Raw genomic sequence first — 27,737 nt, forward strand, 5'->3', positions numbered from 1 at the left:
TTACTATTTTAGTCAAATAATATTAAGAGCTTGTGGCATCCAGCATGTCTAATATGCCATGATCCTAAAGGTCCCAGCCTAGTCGGGAGAAGAACAAGTAAATCAGGGATGACAGTACAATATGGTGAGTACTGGGATAGAGATACAGGGCAGGGCAGGAAAGGCATAAAGAAGAGGGTCATTTAAATCAGCTGGGGGTTTGTTAGATAAAGCTTTGTGAAACAGAGGTCATTGCAGTGTATTGCATTTGATTGCTTCAAAATTATTTTTGTAAAAAATCGCTGCTAAAAAACAAAAGCAAAAACAAAGCAAAACAAAACAAAAGAAAAAATCTTGTAGCCCTAACTTAACTACTGGTGTGCCTCAGGGTAAATCCTGTGTGTGGCAGGTGGGTCACAGCAGGAGCAAGGAGGCCAGTGGTGGTTGGAGGGCAAAGCCAAGCTTAGCCATTGATGGTCATCTCTGCTAGTTCAAAAATCCACCTCCTCACAATTTGTTTAATGTAAAGTAAAGGCAGAGGGAATACCTAGCAAGAACCGGAGAGAAGCTAGTGGCATCTCAGGATAATAAATAGGATCGGAGACTTGGGAGGCTGAAAACCAGGTATGGTTCCCTTACCCAACCCTCTCTAATGAACCAGGAAAGAGAGGAGGAAAGAACCAGAAAATTTGCTGCTGATTGGACTGATACACTGGCTCCAGCATCTCTTTTAGTTCCTTAAACCTCCCCACCCTTGATTTCCTCTTCCTTGACCACCTCTCACATTTTAAGAGCACTGCCATCTAGATGGAACCTAATCTTGGATCTCCACCCAATCCCACTCAATCCCCATAACATGAATAGTAAATAAAGTACGCAAAATTGTTTAAAAATGCTTCTGCTGCAGTTGGACGGAAGGCTCTCTACTCTGCCTTCTTGGTGTCTTCACAATCTATTTTAAGTGCCGAGTCACAGAATACATGTCACTCATTAGAGTAACTTCTGGACTATATTGACTGAGCTCTTCACCTATATTTTTGGACCAACTGGAGGAGCTGATATCTGATGTCTAGGATCCTTTAGAACTGTTCTCTGCTATGTAAATTCTTGAATTCTTCCCTGAAGAATGTTATCACATAAAGACTGTTAATTATTTTAATTAGTTAGATATGGCTATTTTGGCAGAGTTTTCTTGTGGTTCCCTGTGAAGTCACTGCTGGTCACTCATTCAGCATATGTTTACAGAGCACTTGTGTGTGCCAGGCACTGTGTTTATAAAGAGTGGTCCCTCCAGAAGCTTACAGTTTGGTGGAGCGCCTGGGTGGCTCAGTTGGTTAAGCATCCGACTTCGGCTCAGGTCACGATCTTGTGGTTCGTGAGTTTGAGCCCTGCATCAGGCTCTGTGCTGACAGCTCAGAGCTTATAGCCTGCTTCAGATTCTGTGTCCCCTCTCTCTCTCCACCCCTCCCCTGCTCACACTCTGCCTCTCCCTCAAAATAAATAAACATTAAGAAAAATTTAAAAAAAGATGCTTTACAGTTTGTTGAAGAATGCAGACAGGTGGACAAACTTCTTCAATACACTCAACTTCATCATTCTATAGGTAACTTTAGAAAGACTAATTGATGACATAGATAATTAAACACAGAAATAGTCCAGGATATTTTTTAGCTCCCCCACAAAACTTGCTTGTGAGTACTTTTGAGGGCACTTACTGAGGTTTTCTTTGTACTTCTAGAAAAGATGTCAAGAATTTTAATAATATCTATAATGAAGGTTGCTATCTGTGCTGAAGTGGAATTATAACTAATCATGTAAGCAAGAAATTTCTGAATAGGGTCTTTTCAAAAAGAAGTTTTATTTCCTAGCATAGAGTAAAAAAAAAAAAAGGCATACAGAACAAGGATACCATATTAAAAACAACTGATTAAAGAAACACCAACATACATATTTTAGGTTGTTGTAAAGCAAGGTAAAATAATCTATAAAAAGACTAAAAGTTTATTGCATTTATTAACCATTTAATGATTATGTGAATTTATGTTTTCCTTCTTGTAGTAGGGAGCCTCAAAAATGTCCCCCAAAGATCCCTGCCTCCTGGAATTCACGCCTTTGTGTAATCTTTCTTCTTGAGTGAGGCCTGGGCCCAGTGATCCCCTTTTAATGAGTAAAATAAGCAGAAGTGGTGGGATGTCCCCTTGGAAGTGAGGCTACACAAACACTCTGACTTCCTTTTGTCTACTCTCTCTCTGTCTGCTCTCTTGCTCTGAGCGAAACCAGCTGCTTGCCGTATGGAGTGAGCTATCCTGTGCATTGACCCAGGTGACGAGATACTAAGGGCTCCCAGCCAATAGCTAGCAAGACACTGAGGCCCTCAGTCCAACAACCTGCACAAAATTCAACCTTAGCACAAGCACACGAATGAGTCTGGAAGCGGATCCTCCTCCAGCAGAGCCCTGAGATCCCTGCTGCCCAAATGACATGACAACACATTAATCCTAGCTTCATGGAAGGTGTTAGTCAGAGGATCCAGATAAACTGTGCCCAGATTCCTGACCCACAGAAACTGAGACATAATAACTATTTGATGTATTAAATCACTAAGTTTGGGAGTAATTTGTGGTGGAGAAATAGATATCGAATGCTGCCTCCCTGCAAAACTGAGGAAACTTTGTATTGGATCTTGAAAAAAATAAAAGGCCATTTTCTGCAGGTCTGCAAGCAGATGGAGACGATTGGTCTTGGCGTAATATGCCTTGTTTATTTGTTTTTCCTTCTGTATCCTTCACTAGCCACTCTCACGCATTCTTTCCCCCAGGCACGGAGGGTTGTGTCAGGAGCACCGAGGGAGGTGCAAGGAGCCTGCAGGAGATGCCCAGGATCCTCAGAGGAAAAGCCTCCCGGGCTGGGGCCAGGGCTGGGCATGAGGCATGAGTAAACACTTCCTGCTCACTTCTTCCCTAGGGGTTACATTTTTATCCATTTCACAAATTAAGATTCCACTTAAATTTTTATTCGAGGGAAGTGTCTCAATTAAAAAGCGACTCTGAAAAGCTCGGAAAGCACTTAAGTAGCACTTGATCTTTCTAGAACAAAAGATTGGGAGTTTGAACTGATGAGCTCCATTCCTGGGTCTGCTATGTAGTGCTCTGAATCCCAGTTTCCTCGGGTCTCCAAGGCTCAATTACCTGCCCTACCTATGTCACAGGGGTGTTGAGAGGCTTCTCTGTGTGGTTTGTGCATGCTGTCTGTTCTTGTGGCCTGGAACACTCTAGCCCAGATATTGCAGGCTTGTTCTCCTACTCATTCAGGATTCTCTACCCAAAGGCAAGGTCTTCCCTGACCTCCTACACGTATCACCTCACCACTGACCCCTCTCTCCATTCAGTAACTCTATTGATCTTTTTCATATCATTTATCACCATTCTATATATTTTGTGCTTATTTGTTTGCTATTTTAAAATTTATTTGTTCTTTCGTCCACCTTGCGCTGGGATACAGGCTCCAAGAGAGCAAGGACTTAGCCTATTTGGTTGTATTCTGTCCTCGAAGGAGTTAGAACATTGCCTGACAACCAAGTGTTCTTGGTTCAGCAGCCATTTCTTGAATGGAATGAATGAGCAAATAAATGAATGAGTGAAATGGGACCATGACATGTGTTCCTCATATATTTCATGTGAAGTTCTAAAATAAGTTATTCTTGTGGAAGTCCTCCACGGTAACTGCATCCTTTGACTACAACAAACAGAATAGTAACAGATTTGTCCTTGCCTCTGAGACATATTAAAGCTACTTCCTACTTTCAGATAAACCAAGGGTTTTCAAACCAGCTAATCTGGACACACATTCTCTTTTTAATTTGATTTTTCAAAAGAAAATACTACCTAAGATTAAAGACCAGCTGCCACTCTCCCCCCCACATTCCAGCACATTCACATTATTACTCTGACGTTTTGCTGAAGAATCTGTGGTGTGGTTCACATGCCAAGCCGGTGTTACAACTCCCCCGCCCTGTTGGTATCTGGAAAGTTTCCAGATCCATAGCTGAGAAAAGCAGAACTTAGAGGCAAAGGAGAAGCAAAGTTGCCCAGTTATGTTTCTCCATAATGTGAGGCTCTGTTCTGTGTTCACAGTTTGAATTCCTGGGTTGGAATCGAGAAATGACTTGTGAATAATTTCATATGAAATGAAACTAAATAATAGCAAACAGTGTTAATTGGTCTTCCTATCATAGACTAAAAATTGATTCGGGATTGCTAAACTTTTGAAAATGACTTGAAATGATTAAAAGGAAGTAATGCATTTCTAAGTGTTTCTGTGTATGAGAGTGGTATAAATTACCAACCGAAAGTGTTAAAGTAGAACTTTTTAGAAACATTTTTAGAGTTAAGAGGGGTTTTTTTCCTCTCCAGTGGATTTATTTCTTTATAGAGAATAGGAGATGTCATAACTGCCTTTTTTCTCTCTTCCTACCTTGTTTTCTAGGCGAAGCCCATTAGCAGGTAGCACAAGCTGAATCCTGATTTTCTAGCTGCAAAGCACGATGTGAAGAATGATGAAGATTAGCTCATTCTTTAGTAGGTATGCACAGTGGATCCCCGAGAGGTGCCAACATCTTTTTCCTCCCCCAAGGCAGAGTTGAGACTCAGTTCTCAGCACCAGTCCAGAAATACCAGTTGTTTTCCAACTGACATCTGTTCTGAATGGGCTGGTATGTGTTCAGATTAGTTGTTTGCGTCATATGGATTGTTAAATTTTGTAAATATTGTTCTTCACAATGGCCCTGAATTCCCTTTGTGGATTCAGCTGGCTCGAGAGATGCTTATGGCAAAAGATGTAACCTCAGGGGTAGAGGTGGACTCAGGGGTGGGCCAGTGAGGGCATCTCAGTCCGAGTAGAAGGAATCTCGGACTTTGGCTGGGAATTCCCGGATGCAAATACTGTTAATTGTTCTAGATGGTGTGAAGTGCAGTTGTGAGGGCTGGAGTTGCTGTAGTCACTTTGTCACCACGAGGAAAACTGGCCCGAAGAAGAATCTGATGCACAGGGAAGAACAGAGCCAAGTAGAAGAGAACACTGGAGGTGGAGTCTCGTACAAAGTGCACCTGAAGCATACTCTCTCTCTCTGAGCCTTTTTGAGCCACATGAGGTAATATATTCCCTTAAATGATGTAGCCAATTTGATATGGACTTTTATGACTTGAAGCAAAAATCACCAACTGATAAAGGAGGGATTTATTGCTAGGGAGGTTGAAAGTAGTGTTCTTACAAATATTTTGTCTTTGGACGTCCGAAGATTTACGGTGAAGAAGCAACAATTTGCTGAGTGTCTATTATTTCCCAGTTACCTTACATTGTTATTAAAGTTAATATCTAAAACAGTCCTATGAGAAGAGGGATATTACCCCATGTGCCAGATCAGCCAGCAAGGTGACTGAACCCAGGACTGTCTGACTCTGGAACTCAATTGTACCCTCAGCACTGTGTGCTCCTTCCCCTTGCATTGCACTGCACTGCTTTGGTTGACTTGGTGGCGAGCACAGGCCGTGTCACAGCACAGACACTTTTGAGGGTCTATTGAAATCTGCTGACACTTAGTGACAAGCATACGTCATGCTCATAAAACAAGTCCTTGAGTGCAGTATCAGAGGGTTCTTAGACCTCCTTGAAAGCCATCATGCATCTCTTTATCCCCCCACTCCCAGTTTAAAAAACATCTAGTGTGTTCTTTGTAGAAGCACGCGCAATTTTAAGTTAAAGAAATGACATAATTTGGGGCGCCTGGGTGGCTCGGTCAGTTAAGCGTCTGACTCTTGATTTTGGATCAGGTCATGATTTCATGGTTTGTGGATTCAAGCCCTGTGTGGGGCTTTGCGCTGACAGCACGGAGCATGCTTGGGAGTCTCTGTCTCTCCCTCTCTTTCTGCCCCTCCCCTGCTCATGTTTTCTCTCTCTCTCTCTCTCTCTCTCTCTCTCTCTCTCTCTCAAAGTAAATAAACTTTAAAAAAAAAATAAAGAAATGACATAATCTGATTTGAATTCTGCAGACATAATTCTGGTAGCTTCCAAAGGACAGAAGAGGGGATAGTGGCTGCAGGTAGGAAGCTGTGTTAGCAGTTTAGGGCTGGCTGTGAGGGCCTGAGAGTGGAGTACAGCCCAGTGAGAGAGCAGAGGAAATGTGCAATGTGCAGAATGAGAGTGAGGCTGAAAGAGGAGTTGGGGTGGCTCCAAAGGCCTTACATTTAGGTGACCTGACAGACGGATAAAATTGACCAGGAAAAGAAACACAAATAAGGGAAGCAGATGAAAGAATAAATTCAAACCATCCACACTATGATGTAGGATGTGAATTAGAATTCAGTTTAACATGGCTTCTACACCATGACTGATACGATTAAATGGGGTGGGGTCAGCAGAGAAGTAGAGAGATGTTTCAGGTATAAGAAACATTATCTAAGAAGATGGAAAATTAGGAAGGAATATGGGCCAAGGGAAAGTTGAAGGGTGTGCCTTTCTTTTTCTCAAGAGAGTATTTCAATTTTTATGTAATCTGCATTTCGCAGGTCGTATTGGCCTGGGACTGAAAATAGGAACAGAAGAACAGCAACAAACAGTAATTTTCTGGGTCGACTTTCTTTACCACGCACCAGACACTTCACATGCATAAGGGAGCAGATCTCTTCCCTTTTCTGCCCTAACTGCTGAGGTAGTGCCCAGGAGCTGCAGTGCTCTGCCCAAGACTCAGTTGGTCTTGCATCCCCCACCCCTGACCTCTAAGGCTCGTCCATGTTCTGCTGTTCTGCTTTGCTCCATGCTGTCCTCTCTTCTCAGGGACCATAAGTGAGTAAAGGACCCTTCTTTGTGTCTCTCACATCAACACCCAGATAATTGATTTCAGTGGGGAAAGGAGGTAAATTTCTTAAAAGGTACCTTTTCTTATATGGTTGGCAGTCCTTTTCACTGGCTGCCCTTTCCCCCCTCTGTCCTGCTCCTCCCTAGCAAGACAGACACTCCACTGTATTCCAAATTGCCAGACTCCCTAGTCTAGAAATTAATACTTCAAATTCTTTCCTTCAGATGTCTTCTGGTCTCTCCTGCGAGTTGGCCAGTGGAACACAATCCTGTTGGGTTCCCTAGAAATCACTGTCAGGTGTGAACCCCGGAGGGAAAGCATTTTGTACTGATAACAATCACAATATAACACAATGATAAAAATAAGAGGTTGATAAATATTGCCTGATGTTGTCACCTGGTTGTTGCCCTAGAATTACATTTTTGAAAATTCCAATCTGGGGTGCCTGGGTGGCTCAGTCAGTTAAGTGTCTAACTCTTGATTTTGGCTCAGGTCATGTTCTCATGTTTTGGTTCCTGTGATTGAGCCCCACCTCGGGCTCTGCGCTGACAGCACGGAGCCTGCTTGGATTTCTCTCTCTCCCTCTCTTTGCCCCTCTGCTGCCCATTCTCTCTCTCTCTGTCTCTCTCAAAATAAATAAATAAACTTAAAAAAAAAGAAGATTCCAACATACAACTTTTTTTTTCAACATAGTAACACAGCAACAACAGCTATAGCAAAGTTGTATTGATTCGATGTCTGTATGTTTGTTATATAAGTAGTTCAATATCATCTCAAGGAACCAAATTATACACTGAAAATAGAAACCCAAGTCACCTTGGCTCTTGGTTCATGCTGATACATAAAACCATAAGTGAGAGTAGAAGACTTCTTTGGCTTTTTAGAGCCAGACCTCCCACCCAGATTAACGGTATCCCTAGTTTCTGTGGTTTCATATGCCGTGCTTGATGTAGCTGCAGTATGCATTCTGTGGGGAGTCTCCTTCCTGGGAAGACATCACCACAGCACTAATTTGCTTTGAGTTAAAAAAAAAAAAAGAGGGCAAATGAAAATATAAAACCAAAAGAAAGGAAGTTTTTAAAAAACAGCAAAATGTCAAATTTATCATTAGAATTGGGCTCGAAATTCACATTTGAAGCTGTCAATATAATTCCTGCCATGAGCTTCCTCAAAACTTACAGATACCAAATATTTTACAATTTTACGACAGGACTCTGTGTGTCATGTGCCAAGAGCAGAAATGGAGTGTCAGAAAACGTTTTACAGCAACCTTGAAGCAGTTTCACCAAACAAGCAGAAAAAATTAAGAAACAATAGCATTCATTACACAGGCAGCAGCCAAATGTGCTTGGAATCAGTGAGCGACGGAGAAGAACTTTCTGAAGGAAATGCTTAAAGCTAACTGTGAGTGTGATAGAGATTCAAACATGTCTAGCAACTAATGATACAACCACAAATCCTCAAATGGCCTTGGCTTTTAGCTGTTTCTCAGACTTTTCCATTGCACTGGGCACGCATGTAGCAATCACTGTGGGTAAAGACATCTTATAGTAAGCAACACTGTAGCTGCTGTGATACAGATTCTTTGAAAACCTCTGGATCTAATTAGTCCCTGTAGTGAAGGTTGACTTTGAAGTTTCAGGGACAGAAGTAACTATTTCAAATCTTTAAGGGACAGAATTCCGCCCGCCCCCCCCCCCCCCCGCCCGGGTTTATTCAGATATAATTTAACTTATAACATTACATTTAAAGTGTACATGGTGACATTTTGATACACATATACATTGCAAAATCGTTACCAAACTAAGGTTAGCTAACACACCCATCACCCCACAGTTACATATGTGTGTGTACGCGTGCGCGTGTGGTAAGAGCTTTTAAGACCTGCTTTGTTAGCAACTTTCAAATATACAACACAGTATTTTCAACTATAGTCACCAGCTGTATGCCCAGAACTGATTCATCTTAGAGTTTGAGTGTGTGTCACAACTTCTTTATCCTCTTATTTCTCAGTGGACTCAGGTTGTATCCATGTCTTGGTTATTGTTAATAATGCTGCAGTGAACATGGGAGTGCAGATATCTTCTTGAGACAGTGATTTATTTTCTTCAGATATATATTACCTTATTTACTTTGGCCTTTGTTAATTCATTTCAGCGATAATTATGGTTTTCGGATAGAGGTCTTAAACATCATTTGTGAGATTTATTCCTACATATTCATGCTTTTATGCTCTTGTGAAAGCATTGCATTTCAAATTTAACTAAATGTTTTCCTGCTGGTATTAACATTACAATTAATTTTTGCCAATATTGACTTTATATCCACTAACCTTGTAAAACTCACTTATCAGCTTTAATAATTTAGTTATACATTTGTTTGGATTTTCTATAGATACAATCCTACCATCTGAAATTCCAAACATCTTTATTTCTTTTTCTTACTTTATTATACTGATGAGGTTTTCTAATACAATATTGGATAACCCTGACTTAATTTAATGGATTTTTGTCAAATTTCATTCACTGAATTTTAAATGTAGCCCATTTGAGGAAGACACTCTTTTTAAAAATTTCTTTCTCAAAAAGTTATAATTAGCTGCAGTGGTTATTACTCAAGAAATCCAAGTACAGGTATCTGTGGGTTCTATAGAGCAATCGATTTAAGTGAAATAATGTGGGCATAAGCTCTTCTAGGTACTGGAAGGATTATGTAAATAACCGTTATGTCTAGAAATATAGAGAAGATAAAGCATGTTTTAATCATGGCATTGCTGGCTTTACATTGCGTTTATTTTCTGTGAAGAATTCACAAAGCTTTAATACTGCATTTATGTTTATCACATCCTTTGAATAGTCGATCACAAATTGACATTATCATTCTCCATTTGGGGATGAATATGAAGCCCAGAAACACTGATATTTTCTAAGCTAGCAGAAGAGGCAGCATGGAACACAGGATTCCTGGATCTCAGAAAATTAGCCTTCCCTTTCCCCAATTCTCCTTTGATACGGCTTTAAAATTTTTCCCTTAAAGATTTGAAATAATTACCTTTGTCCTTGAACCTACAAAATCAGCCTTTGCTATAGCAAATGATGAGATAAGGAGATCTTTGAAGAATCTGTATCAATAACTGCCGTAGTGTTGTTTCTGGGAGATGTGTTAGCCACCGTGATTGCTATTTGTGTGCCACGTGAATTGGAAAAACCTGAAAGGAAGCTAAAGCATCTTTGTAGACTGTGCCAAAGCCATTTGAGGATCAGGACTGTACCATTTTACTTTAGGTTTTGTGCTTTTTATACGTTGTTTAAGAAGTCTTTCTTTGTTCTAAGTTTAAGGTTGTGTAGATATTCTCCTATATTATCTTCTAAAAGCTTTATTGTTTTGGGGCACTTGGGTGGCTCAGTCGATTAAGCACCTCTTGATTTCAGCTCAGGGCATGTTCTCACCATTCATGAGTTAAAGCCCCAGGTCCGGCTTTGCGCTGATGGTGCGGGGCCTGCTCGGGATTCTCTGTCTCCCTCTCTCTCTCCCTCCTTCTGTCTCTGTCTCTCTGTCTCTATCTCTCTCAAAAATAAATAAACATTTTAAAACTTTTATTGTTTTAACTTTCACATCTAGATAAATAATCCACCTGGACTTGATATTTTGGTTTGAGGTAGGAGCAAAATCCCAATTTTCCCAATATTGATATTTTAATTGAGCCAGTAGTTTAATTGCAGAGACAGAGAGAGAGAGAGAGAGAGAGAGAGCAAGCTTGAGCAGGTGAAGGGCAGAGAGGAGGGAAAGAGAGAGAATCCCAAGCATCCTCCATGCTGTCGGTGTGGAGCCCACCTTGGGCTTGCACCCATGATCCATGAGATCATGACCTGAGCTGACACCAAGAGTCAGATGTTCAATACACTGAGCTACCCAGGCACCCTAAAATTTCATTGTTTTAATTAATGTTGCTTTTTAGTAAGTCTTGATGTGTAGTACTGTAAGTCTGGAGAGGGTCTGGGGAAAAACAACTTCTGTCTACACTAGGATTCCAGCCACTGCCTTGGGACCTGGTCCTGGCTTGAATGTGGCGAGGTGAATGAGAGAGAGGCAGACACAAAAAACCTTCTCAGGGATGCATCAGTATCTCAGCTTTCTTTGCTTCTCTGATTCATTTTCTTTCCCAGCCAAGAGACACTGAATCGTCTCCAGAATGGAAAACCTGTGCCCTTTGACTATCATATATCCTTCCAAATCCATTTTTATGTTCTGAATTCTTCCCCATATTCTCTTGAGGGATAGGCTGTTGAAATCGAAAAGCCCCAAAATTTACTTCTGCTTTCTATTGCATCATCCCTCCCCTGAGGTAATGAATTACTATGACTGAATTGGTGGCAGAGCAAAAATTATAAGAAAATGTTGAGGAGGAAACCTTAAATCATATCTCAAAATATTGTTTTACCCAATTTGTTTAGAGTTCAAAAGATAAATGTGAGTTGAAGGTAAACATTGGGAAATCATGAGCAAACTAATGATGAGTTAGAGTAAATGTTAAGAAAAGGTTTATTATAAATAACATAAGCTAAAATTAATTAAGTCATCTTATCTGAAAGTTCACTGACTATAGTTTGTTCATCCATAGCCCAGGAAACTTTTTAATCAGGCAAGTTACAATAACTATTCATGGTTGCCTTCAGTGAATCAAATGAACTGCTTATAGTTGGTTATTACTGAACTTCCCCAACCCTGAGCCTAATTTAGTAGAGGCTATAAGTGGTTTTTGTATGAATACTTGGTGATTTCCTATTTAGAATTCCTGTTATAGTCAAATGATCTAAGATTGAAAATATGCATTGTTTTAAAATGTGGTGTTTAAATAAATTAAAAATGAAAAAATATAAGAAAAATGTGCTTTTTAAGTATGATTGATATTCCCATTTAGGATATACATGCAAACAGGTTAATAGTTTTTATAATTCCACAATTATTCTTAAGTAATTACTTTTTAAATAAATTCATGAAATTAATTAATTCTTCTATGAAGGACTTTCTTGGAAACCAACAAAAGTGAAAAGCTAATTTTAAAGCCTGGGGAATTCTTATTAATTTGCCACATTCTTCCCATTAGCAACCATTAAAAAAGCACTTGTGTTGCTTTCTAAACTATTAATCCCCATCACAGACAGAACTACATAGCACCGTGTCTATGCTGGCTACTCCACTGTCTATATTTGTGCATTCAGATGATATAGATCCAAATACTTACTGAATGTCCTTGATTGGCCATCTACTCAGATGCTCAAATCTGAATGTCATTCTTGAGTCCTGTCCTTTCCCTGACTCCTCACATCTAATAAATTATCAAAGCTTCTTAATTTATTCTCAAATGGTCTTGAATCTCTTCTTTTCTCTCCTTAACTAATGTCACCTCCCTCAGCCAGGTTATTGTCATCAAAGACCTGAAAAACTTCAAAAGATATTCTTGGCTTTCACTCTTGTCATCCTCTATTCAATTATTTACATTGTAGCCAATAAGGTCTTTCTAAATCACAAATCGGGCCACTCTTCTCCCTTGTTTAAAAAGTTTTAATTGCATCTTTTCACAACGCTTTGCCAAAACACCAGCCCTTTCTCTGGCCATCCTAAGAAGAATTATGTATTCTTTATGAATTATCCTTCTTTGAATCCATTATAATTTAATTTTCTGTCTCCCTTTCTATAAGGGAAGAAACTGTGTCTTTCTTGTTTATTATTGCATCTCCAACGCCGAGGGCATAAACTAAAATTTTTGTTAAGTTAATATCAGGATGAACAAATAAATTATGTTTTGCACAGCCAATGCTTGGGGAGTTAGGAGGTGAATTGGTTTCCCCTTGGTACAGTAACTATAAAGTATGTTGTCACCAGGGATAATAATCCAATGAGTGAGCATGACCTCTGATGGTTAACTAAGAAAATGAACCATGACTTAAACTCAATGATTTGTATGTTAAAGTATAGATGACATAACTTTTGAAAAAGTAGTTGTTAAAATCATAAACGCTTCACTATTATCAATGCAATAATAGAGTGACCCTAGTCTAAAGTAAGCTAAGTGTAGGGTCTTCCTGAAGCCTGTCCACACTGTTGATTCCAGAATTCTTTATTTACTATGAGCTTTAACTCTTACCAAAAAGCCTTTGACTGGCAAAGGATTTTTCACCTTACTAACACGAATTGTCCTGTCTCTCCCTAACTTTATTGTAAAGAGAAGCTACATTTTTTACTCATGAGATCGACAAGAGATAATACCTATACTGTACATCCACTCACCAGCAATATGAATATTTGTAGTTGTGTGTCTTTCACCAAGAGCATAGTTTATGTCCATCTGGACTTTTCTCTGTCTTTATGTTCTAAAGAAAATTGCTTTAAGCTTTTCTTTTACCTTTAAATCACTAGCTTAGCTGAGAGACATAAAATAACTATATTGTCTGTTTTCTCAGTACCCATCATTAGTAGGGTCATGTGCCTTTATTTCTTTTGATATAAATCTTCTTTCAGGACTGGGAAATACATGTCCAGGCTACATCAGAGCATAATTTTGAGAACATATCAAAAGAACAGAAACTTTTTAAGGAACATAGATATAAGGCAATTTCTTCATAAGTAGTCATTTCAGAATCTCAGCTCTCAGCGAGATAAATTTCCACCCTCAAAAATGCAATATCAGCTCCACTTTAGATATAAATCAACTGAGCCTCAGAAAAACACCTGAACTTATAAGACTTGATGATCAACTGTGACTTCTATTTCCTCGGAAATCCCACTGTGACCAGTGTGGCCACGTGGGACTTGCAGTAATAGATCCTTTCCGTAAGTGAGTCTTCACTCACTAAAATGTTATCCGTATAAATACCATTGTCCAGAAATAAATATAGAGTTTTTAATGAAGCTGTAATTTTTCAATCTTAGAAAGATGGACCTTATCCTTCAGGAAAAAAGAACAGGGGTAGAGGGGGAAAGCAAGCAAGGAGGAAGAATGAAAGTTTAAATGAGCAAGACACGGAGATAGAGTTAAAATAAGGGAAGAACAAATGTTAAAGGAGAGAATGGCTTGGCGACCCTATCTGGAGGAGGGAAGACTGAAGAGGAGCCAGCTCAAGAGTGACTCGAAAGGAGGGGAAAAGGTGTATGATTCATGAGAGCAGGTGCCACTTGTCAGGCCCACTGCTTTTGTTCTTTCATCGTCCCTTTCCTGCTCTGCATTCTGCCCTCTGGTTTCTATTTAAGTTCAGTTGCTTCCTTTATTCACAGTTTTCATCCTGGATATAACTATTTCTCTGTTATCAGCATCTGTGTTGCTTCAGATGGTGCTTCCTTATGTCCTTGAAGCATTTCCTGAGGTATGACTCCAACTGTTTGGATTCCAGGTGTCATCCGTGCCAACCATTAATCAAACGTGTACATCCTTGTCTCCCACAGAGGACTAGGCTGTTTGTTTACGGTTCTGTCTGGAAGGATTCACTGTAATGACGAGGTAGAGCTTCAATTGCTCTCAAAATGTATAATCATACCTTACACATGCTACAGAATAGAAAATCATTTCTAAATAAAAGAGAATCACAGATTTCTTGATCTATAAAAATAACTTGTACAAAAGCACTATAGCATTAGCAAATATTTAAAGAGATTGAATGACTTACCATAGAAATTTAGCATGTGTTCAAAGCATTTCTATTAACTTTCCATTTTCATAATTAGCTTCAGAGTTGTTGACAATCTATTTATAGTTTTCAGCTTTCTTGTTCTGTATGTATCTGTGTGCCTGCCTCTTCTTCATATATCAGCAACTAATTTTAAGAGTAAGCTTTCTTATCATCACATATGTAACAAGAAAGCTATGAAGTACACATTTAGACAAGTCATTGTACAGACCAAGATATCCATGTGAACAATCAGGGTAAAAGCAGCTTTATTTAGTTTATGACATTTCATATAATAGGTCTCTGTCTTTTATTTTTTAATGTTTTATTACTTTTGAGAGAGAGAGAGAGAGAGAGGGGACAGGGGAGGGTCAGAAAGAGAGGGAGACACAGAATCTGAAGCAGGCTCCAGACTCTGAGCTGCCAGCACAGAGCCCGATGCGTGGCTCGAACCCACGAACCATGAGATCATGACCTGAGCCAAAGTTGGACACTTAACCAACTGAGCCACCCAGGCGCCACTGTGTCTCCCTATTTTAATATTGTTTTGGATGTCTTGATTGTCATAATCACTAAAGCTAAGCACTTTCAGAACAAGGACCATCCTTGATCCATCTTGGTATCCCATAATATACCTATTATAACATAGGACTTTACATACAATTGGTGAGTAATTAAAATTTGCTGAATGGAAATACATTTTATGAAATAAAAGAAAACAAAAAAATAATGAGACTGAAACCCATTTATTTGCCTTTCCATATTAAACACTTACTTTATTATTTGGCCCAAAGTAATTTTCACAAATAGAGCAATTCATAATTGAGAAGAAATTAATAATATTGAAAGCATTAAGTAAAATACTCCCTTAGAAGAGAGAATATGCAATTGATTTTCTTCCACTTGCTTAAACCACAAGTTCTCTCCAAAAGATTTTTGAGATATGAGGACATTGGGTTTCCTTTGGAGCACAAAAATGTAATAGAAACTTTCTGTTCAGAAGCTATTAAATGATATTGTGCAGTTCCTGTTATGGAATGTGTATTTGTGACTCATGTTGAATCTTCACTCAGGTTATTTATAGGTTGTTTTATACATATATATATGGAAAAAAGAAGTAAAACAAAAATAATGCCATATACTCAAATGATTGATAAGGCTTTCCAGCACAAAATGGTTTGAGAAATTCAGTGATAAATGTTTCTTAGCCTTACTTATGCTACACAGAAAAATTATAGTTGTCCTCTATGAACATTCTGCTAATCTAAAAAAGACCTTCTTTCTTAGAATTGAGAAGGCTTAACCCAATAATTTTTTTGTTTGTTTCAGAATCACTAAATTATTTACCAGTATATCAGCACCATATATGAGGAAGCAGAATTTCAGAAAAGACAAAAAGTGAGTTATTTTCCAATTGGTCACCTGTATTCAGTTAATGTATGATTTACAGTAGTGCATCCTCTTTATTCACAATTATGAATGATTGGACATCATGACAAAATCAGCTAAAAGCCAAGCTATTTCTATTTGTTTAGGTCACATGTAATGAATACTCAGGCTCTACCAACTAATCATAGTGCTTCTGAAAGCGTCTGTTGTGTGTCCTTCCCTAGATAAAAAGACTCTCTTTGATGTCTACAAAGGGAATACTTCTATATGGTGTCTGATTCTCATCACTAACCATCAGCATTTTGAATGTTGATCTGATATGTGCTAGATGTTTTTGATGCTCAGAATGGAATTTTTAACAAATTTCTTTTGGTCGCAAATGGACGTATATAGTGAGATGGCATAGGCATGAAGACAATGATGAGTTTCAAGTAAAGAGTAAGTTGGGTTAGACTGAAGATGATCATTTTTACTTTGTGATTTAAAACTCCTAGCCTTCTGGAACTTGTCCAGATAGGAATATTTTTAAGTAGTTTTTTTTTTTCATTTTTTATTGTTATATATTCTCCTTATATTACTTATGTAGAGGACAAAAATCAAAACTTTGTTAACCATAAGATATGTGATAATGGAAAATACATCTCGTTGTCTTAGGATTGCATTTTAATTTTATAATTGTTATATTGAAGTTTAGTCCATTTTACTGAGAATATTGTTGTCTAAGGGAGCAAGCTCATAAAGTTCTATGTACGGCAGTTTCTCTGATGTTTGCAATCTAAACAAAAAGTTGGTAAACTTTGTAAGAACCGTGTGCTAGCACTTTTTCCATTTTTAAATTTTTTTTTCAACATTTTTAATTTATTTTTGGGACAGAGAGAGACAGAGCATGAACGGGGAGGGGCAGAGAGAGAGGGAGACACAGAATCGGAAACAGGCTCCAGGCTCCGAGCCATCAGCCCAGAGCCTGACGCGGGGCTCGAACTCACGGACCGCGAGATCGTGACCTGGCTGAAGTCGGACGCTTAACCGACTGCGCCACCCAGGCGCCCCACTTTTTCCATTTTTAAAGGATTTTTAAAAAAAGAATAATGTGCAACCAAGATCTCTTAAATGGCCCACAAAGGTGAAAATACTTATTATCAGCCCCTGCACAAAAGAATGTTTGCAGACCCTTGTTCTGCAAGTAGCATTGCGTTTAGATAATGGTTGAAATATATCTCCAAATTTGTCCTAGAGTCACAGCATCTCAACGTGAGGAAATATCTTCAGAGTAATTGACTCATTCATTAGTCAGATGCATCCTCCTCACAAATGGACAGATGCTGTTCAAGTTACTCATAGTATTTCTTACACAACTGAAAACAAGATGAAAGGTACAATACCTATACTGTGAAGTATCATCAGTAAAATCTTTCAGTTCACCTATAAATAGACCTTGCATATTATAAAAGAGGAAGGATAATGAAAATAATATATTACATCACGTAATACTTCATTGCTTCTAAGGCGCTCAGACTGGACTGTCCACAGTGAGTGGTCCTCAAACAGAATAAGGAGACTCTGAATACACATCTCTTTCCCTTCAGTTAGTCATCCCATGCCCGCAGCAAACAACTACTGACCTAAGAACACCTTTCCAAGGAGACTGGATGCAAACTTTTCATCCCTTACCACATATGTCTGATGGTCGGTCACTATGAATTCATCACAGTTGTCAGTTAACACACGGGAGCTCTTTGTCGCATTGGTACCTGAAAGATTGTGTGTGGCAGAGGGGGAGGGGAAGTTGAAGGGGGGTTGCTCAGGTGGTTGGGATGAGGAAAAAGTCAGAGGAGAGAGATATCTCTGTAAGGTAAGAAGGGAAGGGAGAAAAGGATATGGCAACTTTTCAGGGAAATGAATTAAAGTCTCCTTTTTTGGTATGAACCAGCAATTTCACCAGCAATTTCAGAGTTATGTTTTAAGAATAGGATAGGCACCTACAAATGACTGCATGACTTTAAGTTTCTCAAAGGCAGGAAATAGATCAGAAAAGGTTTTCAGACTTAAGGATGAGGTCAGCAATGAGAGAAAGGAGGAATGGACATTATAGAAACATCTGAAGGGATGTATGTTTGTATATTATTTATACCCCAATGATTAGCTTTAATATAAGAATAAGCTACAAGTCTCAAGAAAAATGCAACTAATATCCAGTGTAGCTCTTTAAGGAGATAGAAATCCAGGATGTTCATCAGTATCACAGAAACATTAGTAAAGTCAGAATAGAAAATCAAAAGTACCCAATGGTGCCAACTGCCTCTATAAGGGAAAGATTATCAGCCTTTGTGAGTGAGGCAGTTTAGAAAGGCTGACTCTTCACCAGAGGATACTCAGTGATTATGAGTAGATCAGATATTTAATAACGAATGCATGCAACACCTAGTGATTTTGTTAATTAAATGTTTTAATTTAGAGCATTTGGCATAATTTAGAACTGGACTGAGATATATCTAGCTTTAGAAATGACACATTTCAGGGGCCTGTCATAAATTGAATGATTGTAGAGATAGAAAGTACTCTCAGTGAAAACCTAGTCCTGCCTCCCCAGGTCAGAGTTGAACTCAAGGGGCTGAGACAGAATCCTCGCATTGCCACCCAGTCCTGCTGACTCAGCTTTGTTTCTATTATACCCTGTGGCCATATGTCACTGAGCTGTACAGAGCCTCCCTATACACACACATACCCCAGTGCCCTTGAGGCTATCTCTAGCATTCCTGAGCATTCTTTATGCGGTATGGAAATTCTGTCGTCACTTCTGAATGAAGGCATCAGAACTTACTGACTGCTGTCTAAAATAAGACTATCCTTCGCCCACAAGTAAGGTTAGAAATATATTTAATTTTATATCTACTACATAACAAATGGTATGCTAGCTGCTATACAATGCTCTACATAGAGAAAATGAGCTCTCTTAAAATCAAACTAGGTCTTGCTATAGTATAAATGAAACCAATTAGAAATGACAATGACAAATATTACAGTGCTCCATTGTTTTTTAGTATCAAAGTTGTCTTGCAGAGTTTTCTCAGCCCCTTTCAAACATAGATTATGAAAATCCAAAGAGAAAGCCAACAAAAGAATAAAACATTTGTCCATGTACTAATACCAAATATAAACAAAAATATGAAAATATTTCTGAGATTAAATGTGCTAGGTATCAATGTATTGTCATCACAGTCTGTACCATGGTAGCACAGGACTAAGTTCTGTTCATCCCTTAGTGATCCAGAAATTTGACCAACTATACAGAATTGCCTTCCAATCAAGTTTCTGAGGTGAGCATGAAAAGGCATGGCTACCAAAGATTGCTATTTATGGGAAAGAAGGTGTTGCTTTTTAAAGAAGAGGGCTAGGGGTGCCAGGGTGACTCAGTTGGTTAAGCTTCTGACTTTGGCTCAGGTCACAATCTCACAGATCATGGGTTCAAGCCCTGTGTCGGGGTCTGTGCTGGCAGCTGAGAGCCTGGAGCCTGCTTTAGATTCTGTGTCTCCCTCTCTCTCTGCCCCTCCCCTGCTCATGCTCTGTCTCTCTATCTCTCTCTCTGTCTCGCAATAGTAAGTAAACGTTAATTTTTTTTAATAAAGAAGAGGGCTAAAAAGTTGGAAAATTCTTGCTGAACAAAATGAACTCAAGTTCATGACACTAACTAATCCATCATCGCTACATTTTGAAAGTGATATGGACAATAAAATGAATACAAGGTCGTAAAAGATACATTGATCATCAGAGAGCCACAGTGCTAATCCAGTGAAAAATGAGTTCTTATAATAACTCTGAAATAGTCCCAAGTACTGCAAAAAAAGGAAAAACACATACTATTGGATAGGACGAATCTGACATTTAAAAACATGATGTTAAGATTACTCAGTAATGACAGCAAAGGACCAATGATTGGTACCCAAAAACAGATATCCTAGTCAAGTTTTACAGAAAAAAATAATAGAAATGATCCACACTTTTTAAAATGTGCAATATATAGCACTCAAGTTTCAGCCTTTCAGATGCCATAGAGTAATTACTTTGTCTTTTTTATAGCTTTCCAAATAGGTAAGTATATGAACTTCACCCCACCTTCTATAGAAGCCAGGTCTGGGTTTTGCTGTTACCACACACATTCTGCCACAAATCAGAAATTTGCATTATTGACAAAGCTGCTCAAACAAAGCATACCAAGTTAAAACACACTACATTGCAGCAAAGCAAGTTGGACAAATTATTACAATTATTTTTCAAAATAGGCTACCAAGCATAAAGTAAACATACAATTGCTTGAACTGAACTGAGAGATAAATAAGTCACTCTTGCAAGTCTGATTGTAATAAACTTACTTCCTCAGATCTTTATGGCCCATTAGTTTTTACATTTATATTTCTTGGATTTAAGCTGAGTTATCACAGAGATTCCAGAAATCTCTGGTTTGTCTTTGTGCTTTAAGATTTGGGGTGGTTCTTCAAGAATCATGAGTTTTAAAATGCATTCTTCAAGTTGCTGTGGAAGATCCATATTGGGTCATTAAAAGGGAAAAAAATTAAACCATTTGTCTGAAAGAGTGAACAAAATTTTCTCTTCCAGAAAAGTTAGCCCTATAATAAAAAAATCAAGAAATCTTTTATAACCCCCAAGTTCTGAATATGTAGAGAAAACTACACAATTTTGTGTAAAGTGGGACTAACAATACAAGTCATGGTGAGATTAGAATTTAAAAATTTTATTTGTGCCATTCAGAAGCCTCTGACAAGTTGAAGAGTTTAGAAAATAATACTGGCCAAGCATCTGATTCATGTATGTTTCTAAAATGTACCAACAGCAATAGTGTGACATGTGATCAGAACTGGAAAAAGTCTTCAAGGCAGGATGGACACAGCTAGTTCTGTTATTTACTGTTGGCAGAGAACCAACCTAATGATGTCTGTTAAAAAGTATGCATAAACTGAGGGAAAAAGCTTATTTATAGGTCAGATGAAGAAAATAGAAAAATAAAGCCCAATATTGTGTCTTAAAATAAGTGTTGGTTGAAAGTCATCCTTATGTCTTGGGTAAGAAGAAATGCATATATATGTGGTTGTTAGTAATGGATTGAGAACAAAAAGTGTTGCAGATATTCCTATGATGAGCACGGAGAATGGAAAATACAGAAAAAGTTGTAGCAGAGACTACCATGTTCACAAAACCATTTTTTCTTCTTCTTGGGCACTTAGCCATCCTATATTTTTCCAGCTTCTCTTATAGTTGCATGAAGTCATGTGAATTGTGATCAGTGAGATGTGGGCAGAATGATATATGCCACTTCTAGGCATGGCTACTACCAAAAGTAGTCTCCTAACAATTCTCTCTGCTGTCTCTTTTCCTGGCCTACTAATAAGATATAGAAGATACAGTAGAGCACTCTCAGGCCCTAAAGCAGCCACTGCATCCTTCATGGAGAAAAGTTTGGCTATGAACAATATATCAACTGAATTAAACACTGTGATAAGTAATGCGGTTGATTTATATTCTGCTATGAGCTCCTTATTTTATTGCTGACAGATAACAATTTGTACATTGCTACACTTTGAGTAGTAGTGCCCTAGGAAGGCAAAAGGAGACTGGATCCCTAAATCATCGGAGCAGATCACCAGACCAGTTATAGCCACCTTAGACTATTGCAGGAATAAGAAACGAAGTTTATTATTTCAGTTAAGCCAATACAGATTTTTTAATATTTAATCTTTTTTACATTTATTTATTTATTTTTGAGAGACAGGGTGAGACAGAGTGTGAACGGAGGAGGGGCAGAGAGAGAAGGAGACACAGAATCTGAAGCAGTCTCCAGGCTCTGAGCAAGAGTTCAGCACAGAGCCCGATTCGGGACTCGAATCCACAAACCATGAGATCATGACCTTAACCGACTGAGCCCCATGCCAATACAGATTTTTTAAAGCACTTACACAATCTTCGTTAATGTAGATTGCTAGAAAGAAAAAAGACTCTAACCTACAAACAGAATAGACAATGTTTTCAGATGATCTTAAAATGTTGACAAACTTTTACGAATTCCACAAAACAAAAATTGTGAGTAGATTGTATATTCTAACCACAAACAACAAATTGTACTTAAGAACAGGATGTTTTTAATTCTTTTTAACTTTTAAAAATATTCTTATTTATTTTTGAGAGAGAGCGCACGCACATATGTGCACTCATGTGCATGAGTGGGGAAGGGGCAGAGAGAGAGGGAGACAGAGGATTCCTAGATGCAGGGCTCGAACTCAGGAACTGTGAGATCAAAACCTGAGCTCAAGTTGGAGGCTTAACTGACTGAGCCACCCAGGTTCCCAAGAAGATGTTTTTAATAAGCAAATTTAATGAAAGGTAAACATAGTATTTTTTTTAATTTTTTGAAATGTTTATTTGTTTTTAAGAAAGAGATAGAGCGTGAGCAGGGGAGGGGCAGAGAGAGGGAGACACAGAATCTGAAGCAGGCTCCCATATCTGAGCTTTCAGCACGGAACCCCACTCAGGGCTCTAACTGTGAGATCATGACCTGAGCCGAAGTCGGACGCGTAACCAACTGAGCCACCCAGTCGCCCCTAAAAAGATTATTTTTAATAACTCTTTGGCCAAAGAGGATATTTAAAATATCTGTGCGACTGCTGGTATCTACCCAAAGGATACAGGAGTGCTGATGCATAGGGGCACATGTACCCCAATGTGTGTAGCAGCACTTTAAACAATAGCCAAATTATGGAAAGAGCCTAAATGTCCATCAACTGACGAATGGGTAAAGAAGATGTGGGTTGGGGCGCCTGGGTGGCGCAGTCGGTTAAGCGTCCAACTTCAGCCAGGTCACGATCTCACGGTCCGTGAGTTCGAGCCCCGCGTCAAGCTCTGGGCTGATGGCTCGGAGCCTGGAGCCTGTTTCCGATTCTGTGTCTCCCTCTCTCTCTGACCCTCCCCCGTTCATGCTCTGTCTCTCTCTGTCCCAAAAATAAATAAAAAACGTTGAAAAAAAATTAAAAAAAAAAAAGATGTGGGTTATATATACAATGGAATACTACTTGGCAATGAGAAAGAATGAAATATGGCCATTTGCTGCAATGTGGATGGAACTGGAGGGTATTATGTTAAGTGAAATAAGTCAGGCAGAGAAAGACAGATACCATATGTTTTCACTCATATGTGGATCTTGAGAAACTTAACAGAAGACCATGGGGGAGGGGAAGGTCTCCCCCTCCCATGGGAGAGGGGAAAAAGTTACAGAGAGGGAGGGAGGCAAACCATAAAAGACTCTTAAGGACTGAGAACAAACTAAGGGTAGATGAGGCGTGGGAGAGAGGGGAAAGTGGGTGATGGACAGGGAGGAGGGCACTTGTTGGGATGAGCACTGGGTATTGTATGGAAACCAATCTGACAATAAATTATATTAAAGAAATAAAATAAATAAAACAAAATATCTGTGCCAACAATAAGATCAATATGTATCAAAATCGGGAGACTGAGGACAAAGCTGTTCTGAAGTGCATTTATAGCCGTTAATAAAATATGCATAAGAACTGAAGAAGTTGAAAGAACGAGCATACAAACATAAGGAAAGCAAGAAGAATAAAATACATAAATAGAAGGAGAAAATAATATAATACATTTTTAAAGGAAAAGCTGTAAACTTAAATGATAAACCTAGGAATTGGAGTTTTATGGTGAAACAATAGTAAAGGCAACAAAATAGATCCCTATGCAAGTCTAATCAAGAAGACAAAACCCTACCAATACATAAAATACAAAAGGAAATATTAAGAAATTATTTAATTTGAGGGAAAATATAAATTATCAGCATTAATTGAAAAAGAATTGTATCTGACTAGAAAAATAGTCAAGGATATATAAAAGTTGTTAATCTATAACCTCTATAAATATATATACAGGGAGACATCACATATTGTTTAGGTTTTTAAATTTACTAATTCAGAAATATTGGTATACATTTATTATTGAAATATATAAAAATATAGCACATATTTCTAAATTATCAGAGTGAAGAAATCAAATAAATAACAACTATATATCAAAGGAAATAGCAGTGAAAAATTTTAGAAGCCAAGCCATTAAGCATAAAGTAAATGACAAAAGACCCAAACATCTGCCATAACAATAGCAAACATGCAAATAATATATGTTCATATCAGTTAGGGTCCAAAAAACAGATGGAATCATATGATGTCTATAAGAGACACAGTTTTGACTTGGGATCTTTAAGGTATTTAAAGATCTACCCAACAAATGCAAGCACAAAGAAAGAAGGGATCAGAATATTAGAATGAGTCAAATTTGAATATAAGGTTTTAAGCAGAAATGGAACATATAGGTAACTTTTTACTAAGAAAACATTCAATAAGACATACTAATAAAGTATAAAACAAAAGCTGTTGAAAATACAAGGAGAAATAAACATCAGTATGGTAATATTGGTAAGTGAATTTTACATAATACTTAGCCCAGCAAATCAAGTATAAAGTTACAAAATTGAATTGGAGAAGCATACCAAACTTGATTAAATAAACTATTAATGTAAGAGATTTTCTCTTTGTTTTAAATAATCCAGGTATAATTTACAAAAATTGACCATAGTAGCCCACAAAGGAGCAGTCGGTAGCTTTCTAAATATAGAAATTACACATGCTTTGCTCTGAGTACTATTCTGTTTAGAACAAAAATGCATTAACACTGGCTTAATACTGAACCTCTCTGATAACAACATATAGAAATGCTGAATTAAAACAAAGCAAAATTTGAAATATATGGAAGAGTCTAAAGGAAAGAAAAGAGTAACCTCAAGTGACAGATGTCAAGTAAACTGAAAATTAGTTAATATAAGCTCAGTGGTTGTCACCAGAGTAGACTTAGGAAAAATGTGGACATGGATATAAGACCTAATGCTAAAACCTGAAGTAATAAGTAATAAGCCCAGTAGGAACAAGAGCTATGGCTTTGTGTTCCCAAATAGTAAAATGATAGTGATGAGATTTTTTTCTAAAGACTTTTCACCAAGGGTGATGTTTTTAAACCTCCAACCACTGGAACATGGAAGCTATAGGATTCTAGGTAGAATAAAAAATAAAATTTACTGTACTACCAGTGGGTATGGAATTGAAATTTATATCAGCTGAATGTTGAGGAATCCTCAAACTGAGAAATCAATATATAGACTCTTCTTAGCTTATTTCCCAGTGAAGTAAATGCAAACTATTCTCTGCAGAGAAATTTACAGTTCAAATTTTATGGATTTGCTAGAGGAAAAACTCTCTACTGAAGATAAGCGTGTCATCAAAAATGCACAAAGTTCCTCATGAGCAAGAGTCAGCAGAAACAACAACAACAAATAGGAGGGTTAGCATCCCTTGAGCTTGATATCATCAAACAATATTCTGAGAGCCTCAAAAGGAAGAATGTTTAAAATAAATGAAGATAAATAAAGTAATACAAGCCACAATAATACATAAATAGTGTAAATAAATAAATAAAGTATAAATTTTTTAAATAGTCGACAAATTCTGAGAAAATATAAAGAGAAATTCCAGAAATCCAACAAGTAGTTGCAGAAATAAAAACCTTAGCACACTATGTAGATTGGTTTAAAAGATTAAATATAGCTGAAGAGATAATCAATATATGAGAAGAAATATCTGAGGAAATTACTCAGAATACAACATAAGAAGTTGAAGAGATGAAAAATATGAAAAAGGGATTCAAAACATTGAAGAAAGGATGAAAAGACCTACCATATCAAAATAGAAATTTTAGAAGGAGAGAATGACAGAATGGGCAAAGATCATAATTTTCAAAATAATGACAGAATTTTCCACTATTAATAAAAGGTATGAATCCTAAAAATAAAGGAGCTAAAAATTCCTGGGTATAATAATTAAAAATAAATTTAACTTTGACCATATTTTAATGAAGATAAAGAGTAAAAGAAAAACATAAATGCTACCAGAAAGAAAGGTCATATAACCAACAAAGAAAAAAAATTTGATTGGCAGCAGCCTCTCAATAACCAAAATAAAACCCAAAAAATTATAGAATGCTATCCCAACAGTGCTGAAGGTAAAAATCTTATCAACCAAGATTTCTATACATGGATAAAATACAATGCAAGAATAAGGATGAAATTAGGGCATTTTCAGTCAAAGATTAAGATAATTTGCCACGCACAGATCCTCACTGTATTATTATAGAATGTACTTCAGGAAGAAATTTTTAATAGCACTGATAGCTTTCTGAATGCAAATTAAGCACAAAAAATATAAATAGCAAATCCCATTAAAATGAAAATAGTAATAAGATGCCATTCACAAGAACAATAAAATATATAATCAAAGGATAGATTTAGTGTAAGGTATTCAATAACTTAATGGAGAAACTAATTTATACTTGAGAATTTCTTATACAAATAAAATAACCTATCAGCCAAGATGTATAATGGTAAACTATTTTATTAATACTGCTGTAATGCTTGACTGTCTCTATGGAAAAATAAAATTAATTACCTGGTGCATACTGTATGCGAAATTCAAATCAAGATGGATTAATAACCCAAACATAAAATAAAATCTTTCAAAATTTTAGGGAAATATAAGATAATATTTTCATGAAGGTGGGGTATGGAAGGGTTTCATAATATGTGTTTCAAAATACACAGAAAACAAATCATAAAGAAAAAGACTAATAAACTAAAGTTTAAAGCTTCTCTTTGGAAAGAATAGCATAAAAATAAAAATGCAGGTATGAGCAATGCATGCAACTGGTGATGCATTAATATCCAGAATATATTAAAAACTGTAACAAATCTATAAAAAGCTCTCAGGAGCAAAAGCAGTAGTAGAATGGTCAAATAATATGAACAAAAATTTTATAAGAAAGGAAATTCAATAGCCAGTAAATATGAGGACCAATCTTACTAATAAACAGATTAATTCCAATTATTTTTTTTCAATATATGAAATTTATTGTCAAATTGGTTTCCATACAACACCCAGTGCTCATCCCAAAAGGTGCCCTCCTCAATACCCATCACCCACCCTCCCCTCCCTCTCACCCCCCATCAACGCTCAGTTTGTTCTCAGTTTTTAAGAGTCTCTTATGCTTTGGCTCTCTCCCACTCTAACCTCTTTTTTTTTTTTTCCTTCCCCTCCCCCATGGGTTTCTGTTAAGTTTCTCAGGATCCACATTAGAGTGAAACCATATGGTATCTGTCTTTCTCTGTATGGCTTATTTCACTTAGCATCACATTCTCCAGTTCCATCCACATTGCTCCAAAGGGCCATATTTCATTCTTTCTCATTGCCATGTAGTACTCCATTGTGTATATAAACCACAATTTCTTTATCCATTCATCAGTTGATGGACATTTAGGAATTCCAATTATTTTTAAAGGTTTATTTATTTATTTTGAGAAAGAGAGAGAACATGAGCAGGGGAAGTGTAGAGAGAGAGGGGGAGAGAGAGAATCCCAAGCAGGCTCCATACTGTCAGCACAGAGTCTGTGTAGGGCTTGACCTCACAACAATGAGATCATGACCTAAACTGAAATCAAGAGTCAGAGGTTTAACTGACTGAGCCTCCCAGGTGCCCCCAGATTAATTAAAGTTATAATTTGATGAGATATGAAGTTATAACTATCTCATTAGTAAACATTTACAAGTCTAACAAAATGTCGATGAACAAGTAGAAATATCTTGACTCATACTTTGCTAGTTGGATATAAATTATTATACAGAGCAGTTTGGCAATTTATAGTAAAATTATCATAAGTATATTTTTAATCTAATAATTTT

At 37.5% G+C, this 27,737-nt stretch overlaps 1 long non-coding RNA gene across 3 annotated transcripts in view; it reads left to right on the forward strand.

The window, feature by feature from the left end:
- The window catches only part of LOC131512050 (uncharacterized), a 349,282-nt gene extending 344,159 nt beyond the window's left edge, over positions 1-5,123 (forward strand). For all 3 annotated transcript variants that reach the window (XR_009261890.1, XR_009261892.1, XR_009261891.1), the window contains 2 exons: positions 4,465-4,560; positions 4,936-5,123. This is a non-coding gene — a long non-coding RNA (uncharacterized LOC131512050). The remainder of the gene's footprint in view (positions 1-4,464; positions 4,561-4,935) is intronic.
- Positions 5,124-27,737: the final 22,614 nt, after the last annotated feature.

Source organism: Neofelis nebulosa, chromosome 5 (genome assembly GCF_028018385.1).
Source record: "Neofelis nebulosa isolate mNeoNeb1 chromosome 5, mNeoNeb1.pri, whole genome shotgun sequence".
NCBI lineage: Eukaryota > Metazoa > Chordata > Mammalia > Carnivora > Felidae > Neofelis > Neofelis nebulosa.